This window comes from Octopus bimaculoides, chromosome 15, assembly GCF_001194135.2.
Source record: "Octopus bimaculoides isolate UCB-OBI-ISO-001 chromosome 15, ASM119413v2, whole genome shotgun sequence".
Lineage (NCBI taxonomy): Eukaryota > Metazoa > Mollusca > Cephalopoda > Octopoda > Octopodidae > Octopus > Octopus bimaculoides.
In genome coordinates, this window is record NC_068995.1 from 51,457,464 (window position 1) to 51,465,283 (window position 7,820).

The following is a 7,820-nucleotide window of genomic DNA, read 5'->3' on the forward strand; positions in this document are numbered from 1 at the left end:
ATAGATATGTGAATATATATATGTATGTATGTATGTATAAATATATATCTTTATATCAATACCTATCTATCTATATGTATAATACATATATATATATATATACATATATATATATATATATATAAGCACATATGAATACACACACACACACACACACACACACACACACACACACACACACACACACACAGATCGAATATTGTAATCGAATACGTACTCATCGTTTGATAAATGTAATTCCAGTTTCGCTTTATCCCACTTTCCTTGTAGTTCTTTTTTGTTGTTGTACCAATTATTGTTGTAGCTGCTGTCGTCGGGTAATACACTCCTGCTTGTTAGTAAATGATTATATTAGGTTTCAGTACACAGATATAAGTATAGACAGATATGCATATATATAAGTATATATAAGTATATATATATTTAAATAGGTATATATACGACATATCTCTTCCCGTTTTCTCTTTCACTGTCTCCCTCTGTCTGTCTAGTTTATCTGTCAGTCAGTCTGCAGTCTGTCGTGTGTCTCTTCTCTGTCTGTCTGTCTGTCTGTCTGTCACTCTATCTGTCTGTCTGTCTGATTATCTGTCTGTCTGTCACTCTATCTGTCTGTCTGTCACTCTATCTGTCTGTCTGTCACTCTATCTGTCTGTCTATCTGATTATCTGTTGACTGTTCATCTTCTTCGTCTTCTCCCTTCCTCCTCCTCCTCCTCTTCTTCTTCTTCTTCTTCTTCTTCTTCTTCTTCTTCTTCTTCTTCTTCTTCTTCTTCCCCTTTTCACAGATAAGCGCAAAATACATTTGAACCCTAAGGAAAAAAACGACACCCCGCGACAAACATGCACAGACAATCCTCCCACACACACGCGCGCGTGTGTGTGTGGGTGTGTTTGTGTGTGTGTTTGTGTGTGTGTTTGTGTGTGTGTTTGTGTGTGTGTTTGTGTGTGTGTATGTGGGTGGCTGGGTGTTCGTGTGTATATAGATATATATATATATAGATATGTATAAAGGCTTTACGTATATGTATGTATGTATGTATGTATGTATGTATGTATGTATGTATGTATCAATCTGTCTGTCTGTCTGTCTGTCTGTCTGTCTGTCTATCTATCTATCTATCTATTGGGGCTAAACGTGACAATTAGCATAAAAGGAAAAAAATCAATATCCCATTAAGAAAAAAGTATTTTAATATAATTAAAAAATATCAACAGTTTACTCTAAGTAGCTGCTCTGGGAAGACATCTTCGAACACCTCTTTGATCCTGGCCACCAGCAAGTCCTTGGTGTTGCAGGTAGAGCGGTTGGTGCACCCCGTTCATAGTAATCCATGGGATTACAATCAAGGGAACTAGGAGGCCAAAAAATTGGGGCTGGTTGAGTCATAGAAATTCTCCTGGCAGCCACTTCTGACTGTTTCCAGTGACATGGCAAAGTGCCGCCGAACTCTTTCGCTATACATATGGTCATATGAAGTAGGAAGCCTCTCTAGCCAGGGCTTGATCACACTCACTAGCAGCTTCACATAACCGACCGAATTGAGCCTAAGGCTCTGTTCAAAGATATGGGGCGGCATGACATCACTCTCACCGGATATAAACCCAGAGAACATCACAGTTTGGTTGGACTCGGGTTTCGTGATGTCCATGTCTGGTTTTACAACCTTCACAGTGTTCACATAAAGCATTGAGTAGCAGTCATGATGTAGGCATTTTGCTACTCAGTGCGTAATCATCATAATACGGTTAATGCTTTTTTCAATCCTTAGATAGCTTCCGGTCCTTCATGTCAGATAACTTTTTCTTGTTTTCTTCTTTAATCTTTATGCTCTCCAACGTCGCTGATTGTTTCACCGATGAATGAAACAGTTCCGGAAATAAGGAACCGAAAATTCGTCGAATTTAGTCTGATCATCCTGTGCATATATTTTTGTGTGAAACAGGAAGGCCATGGATGAAACACTTGTTTTAATCATAGGCCTACTTGATAAGGGCTAACTTAAGGGATTAAATAAGGGATTAAATAACAGCAAGATTTTCCAGTCATAATTAAAACCTTCCTACCTCATCTCCTACAGTCTATGACCAATTATGAACAATATCGTTGTTACAGAGAAATAATTACAAAAGGAACTACTACTACTACTACTACTACTACTACTACTACTACTACTACTACTACTACTACTACCACGATCATAAGCCTGCAGTCAAATCTCAATTTCTAATTCTTGGCTCGCAACTATGCTAGAAAAAATGTCTTGCATCTTCTCGTTCTGAGTTCATAGCCAACTGAAATCAGCTTATCTATCTTCTTCCCGGGGCGATAACATAAAGAACCAGTCAAGTACGGGGTCGATATAATTGATTCCAGCCTATAATTCATTTTCGTCTGCCGATGAAAATTTGACCGAAGAGGAAGGTGTCTTTTTTCAATCCTTTCAGCTTTGTCCACCTCACAACCTCTTTTGCCGTAACAACTGGACACAGAAACACCGCCGTCTCTGCCTTGTTAATAGTGAGTGGTGGGTTGATTATCGCGATGAATTTGGCCAATAGTCGGATTCGTCCCAGCAGTGTTTCTTGTAGTATCGGGTCCGAAAGTCCTCCGAAATAAACTAGCATTTCATCCTGGTCGACGCCTAGAGTTTCCCCGAGAATGTCATTATTCTTATCCACAGCTATTAATAGATTTCTATACATTGCTACCGTAGACCTTCCACCGATCGTATTGGCCGACTTGTAGAAGGCAGTGAGCACCTGACGACATTCCAAATGCCAGGCGTTTAATCTTGGTTTTTCTTCTTCTTGATCCAGGATTGTAGCTCTGTTAAAGGGATAAGCTTCAGAAAGGCATCTTATAAACAAAGACCACAACCTGTTCACCATCCAGGAAAATCTGCGAGGGGCGCAGCCGTAGCGCGTATCTGTGCATTAGGATTGTTTAAGGACGTTGAACGAGGCACCCATGTTTCCAGAGGTGAATTATTCAAACTCCAAAGAATTCCTCTCAACACATGTCTATGATGCTCCCCCACTACTCCTGCTCGTGATCAGAGATGCACATATTGTGATTCACCAAGGGACATGCTCAACTGGTTAAGGTCAAACAACTGACAAGCAAATCCGTGGTATTAAGCAGAATATTTGCTGTAACCCATCTTTTATACTCAGACAAAACAATGTACATGATAAGACTTCCAATCAGTTAAGATGAGAAGTCATGAGAACCACTGCCTGGTACAGGACATCTTTATTATTATTATTATTATGTTCGTTTATTTCTTCTTTCTTCAAATTTTCTTCCATTTCTCGCCGAGTGTTTTCCGTACACCTAGGGCAGAGAAGCTCATTGTATGCATTCCCAGTTTACACACACAAATTCACAGGTAACTTATGTATGTAAATAAATAAATTCATGAATTTATTAATTTTTTTTAATAATCGCTATTATTATTATTATTATTATTATTATTATTATTATTATTATTATTATTATTAGTAGTAGTAGTAGTAGTAATAGCAGTTGTAACAGTAGTACAAGTGTTATGATTGTTTTCATTATTGAAGTTGTTGTTGTTGGTCATTTGAATACAAACACCAAAACAGTATTTAGGGATTGGATCGTGTGTTGACACGTGATCCCTGCGGCAGGGATTAACACAAAGAGAGAAAAAAAAAGAAGTAAAAAAGGAAATAACTGAAATACGTTAAAGAAAAACCTGCAATATGATGACTGTGTAAAAAGAAAAAAAGAAAAAGGAAAGAAAAAAAAGCAAGAAAAACATTGTTAACATCAAACCTCCACACGATCATTCGTCCTGCTAGAAGTATCAGCTAAATTTCCCTCGAAATTTCTTGGTCACGGTGCAATCCAGAATGTAAGAAGAAAATAAACAGAAGTAAATTTAAGGGAGAGGGGTAAACGATCGCATCGAGTCTAGTAGTTCAGTGGTATTATATTTTAAGGATCATTGATAAAATATTTGAAATTAATCTTTTTGTTTGTAATTTTATTCAGATTGAAATAAGTCGAAATTCTGATCACAAAATTTTTCTAACACTTATCTCCTTGCTAAAAACATGTCTTCCTCCTTGCTAAAAAAACCTGAATATATTTTCTCAGCTATTACTTAAGCCGTTGTAATATCATAATTGGGCTACCCACTACAGCGCTAGCCTAACTTATGACTGCTTTATATTCAGCGAGTTTATGCTATTGATTAGGAAATGATGTCATTGTACATCGTCTCTTAGGAGCAGTAAGAAAATCTGGAACAGATTGTCAGGAGACCTTTTCCCATATATCAACAGGATCTAAAGATGTATATACCTTATTTAATCTACAGTGAGACTTTATAGTATTTAAATTAATCAAATATGCCCTGTGTTGTGCAAACGACTTCGAATCTTGAAAAATCAAAAATTCTTTCTAGCCAGGATTTTCACCATACTTAAAGAATAACAAGAATTGAGGATGAAGCTACGAAGGCGAGCAGTGATTTGCAGCCACCTCTGTCCGTGTCACAATTGTTGTGTCCTCAAAAGCAAGAAAACTACAGAAGAAGCAGTATTTCTTCGTCATAGACGCGCGTGAAAGGCCGACCACCATTAGGACAATGGCCACTTCTTGAGTTCCGAGTTTGATGATCCACATTGCAGAAGACACGTACAGAATGAAGCTTTATAGCGTTGTTAAGAGTGGGTAAAACTTACTACTTCAGTATCTTCGCTGTGAAAGAGACCGATCCAGTGGTGAGGATGTATCAAGACGGTCGATACTTTTCCCTAGAAACTAACGTAAAGCTGTGCATCACAGCTCGCAGCTCCGGACAGACAGACAGACAGACAGACAGACAGACAGACAGAATCACGGTTTGGTCACGGCTATAACGTCTTTCAACGTAAGAGCTCACTGATGAAGGCTGAGCCGAGGCTAAACAACAACAACAACAACAACAATGATTCAAGTGTAGGAAACTCTCTTCTGTTACTCCACCTGCTAGAAACAGCAACCAAATTTCCCTCATTCTATATATTATTTTCCGAAGAAAAGGAATGATGTGAAGAAATGCTTCATTGGCATGGATTGACGAGGTAAAAGCTTACAGTGGCTAAACCGTATGCAAGACGGAGAAAGTATTGTCATAGCAAGTGAAGCAACAACATGGAAACAAGTAAATAAATTAATCAACTAAATATGTTCGCCGAAGTGGCCGAGTCGATTGCAAGATTAAAATTTGTATTTGCTCCGAATCTCTTTTACTTTGAGATCAAATATCGCCACAGTGAAAGTTACTTTTCATCTTTCGGTGATTGTTAAGTACCAGTCATGTACTCGTGTCGATTGTTCTCTTTCTTTTTCTTTCAGCCTGACTCTCTCTCCTCTCTTGTTGGAAGACATCATCAGTTGTCAGTCCTGGAGAGAGAGAAAGATTCCGTTAGGGGCTCAAAAGAAAAAAATACTCAAGACTCGTCCTATGTCATGACGGTGTTTCCTACGACTCCGTCAGTAGTTAAAGGGGTCCAGAACAAACTAAGTCATACTCCCCTCGTGGGACCAATCCTAAGCCTGTGTAAATCTGTATCATTATAATTCGCATGAACGTGTAATGAAATACTTTAGAAAACGAGAGACTCTTTGTGCAGCCGCTTGACCTACTAGAAATAACAACCCGAATCCCTCGCCAGGTCGATTTCATAAAGAGAGGAAAGAAACATTATACAGGTACTTTTGAATCAAAACTGCATTGGAGTTAAATGACAACAATCATAACAGCAACAATAGCAGCAGCAGCAGCAGCAGTAGCAGCAGCAGCAGTAGCAGCAGTAGCAGCAACATGAATATTTGGTAGTAACTATTTTGGTTTGACCTCGATTAACTACTCTTCCTCTCTCTCTCTCTCCCTCGCGCTTCTTACTCGTTTCTCTATGTATGAAAACCTGTACAAACATATCAAGCGCACATAATAATGATAATAATGATGATAATAACAATAACAACAACAACAACAACAACAGCCTAATCTGTTTGGCACTTGTTCCCATTTCTCACTACATCCACCAACCCGACCACAAAATCTGCGTGTCTACGTTATCAACAGGACACTGACTCTGTGATATGTATTTTGCCCAAATGTGACCATCACGCATAACATACTGGCCGTGTGAAAGGTCGTCCAAGTGTTCACTGACCTGATAAGAGATGTGGATGTGAAATAATTTTTATGTTGAGTACTTACTTTTCTTGCGAAATCGAATATATAAATGTGTTGTCACCCTTGGTCACAAAATTGCCTCCGAGAAGGGCTGCATACTTCCCCCCCCCCACCACATTTATCGCCTCTCAGTCCTTCACATTTGCAATTTTGCGACTAAACTTCACGCCTTATAGAACATAAGCCGTTGACGACTTTTCTTCATGGCCTTTGACACAGAGTTATAACAATGTTCAAAAAGTCTCTGCGCATTGAATTTGTTTCATCCTGTTTTTCATCAAAACATGTGTAGAAGATTCTTTTTGTATGTATGCATGTATGTATGCATGTATGTATGCATGTATGTATGCATGTATGTATGTATGTATGTATGTATGTATGTATGTATGTATGTATGCGCAGACCCAAACACGTAATTCTAACTTTCTCTGCTCTCATTTTCCTTTGCTTTCTACTTCGTATTCAATTTCCCATGACCACCTTTCTCTTTCTCTTTTCTCCTCTCCCTCCTTCTTTTCTCTTTCTCTTTTCCTTTTCATTTCTTCTCCTCACACTTCCTCACTCTCACTCTCACTACGTCTAACATCCACACTTTCCCTCAACTCCCCGCCTTTTCCTTTCTTCTTAAATCATCCCCAATTCTTCCTCGCTCCGAACATTTTTTTCTCTCTTCCCTCTTTTCCACCACTTTCTCTTTTTTCTTCTCTTTTTCTTTCTTTTTGTCTTATGGAGAACGCCATGTCCGAAATATCAAAGACTCAACGTCTTTTCTTTTAAAGCGCGAAACCAATAACATCTTTGTGAAAGCTCGTCCCTCGTGATTTTTCTCGCTTTTGTCACAGTTTGTGCAGAAACCATAACGAGGCTTATACCAAATTCATCCAAATCTCACCACGTCTTTAAAACACAATATTTGCAAACTAGGATAACCACTAGCAGAATACATCTATTGACAAACCTGCTCAGTCGGAGCTCTCCTAGGGTTAAGCAGCAATACCATCAATAGCAATGAAAATAACAAAAAAAAAAAAACCACAACAAAAAAGCCTTTGTCACTCGAGACATTTTTTCATCAAGTTTCACAAAATATACGCATTCTATTATTCAGGTTTTATCGTTGTTAACACGGTGCTTCATATTTGCAAAGAGCGAGTAAAAGTTCTGCAGGCATATATTCAAGATCATGTCGCTTCTAAGTAGGCCATCGCAAACAAGAGCACTGGGTGTGCTATATACCCTGCCGTACAGCATAACTGTAAGACACACGCACATACATGCGCGCGCACAGTTACACACAAGCACACATATATACACACACACGCACACAGATACAGACGCGCACACGTACGCACGCAAACACGGACACAGACACACACACATACGCACGTGCACACACAGACACAGACACACACATAAGCACACACTCAGACAGACACACATACATACGCACACACACACAGACATACACACAGACACAACACACACGCAGACTCACACACATACGGACATAGACACAGACACACACACATACGTACACACACATACACAGACACACACATACGAACGCACACACAAACACAGACACAGACACACACACACACAC

General features: G+C 39.0%; 1 protein-coding gene across 1 annotated transcript in view; it reads right to left on the minus strand.

The window, feature by feature from the left end:
- Window positions 1-777, minus strand: part of LOC106870779 (chitin synthase chs-1) — a 72,537-nt gene extending 71,760 nt beyond the window's left edge. Inside the window, exon 1 of the mRNA XM_014916976.2 lies at window positions 218-777. The gene's annotated coding sequence lies outside the window, so the exon portion shown is untranslated. The remainder of the gene's footprint in view (window positions 1-217) is intronic.
- Window positions 778-7,820: the final 7,043 nt, after the last annotated feature.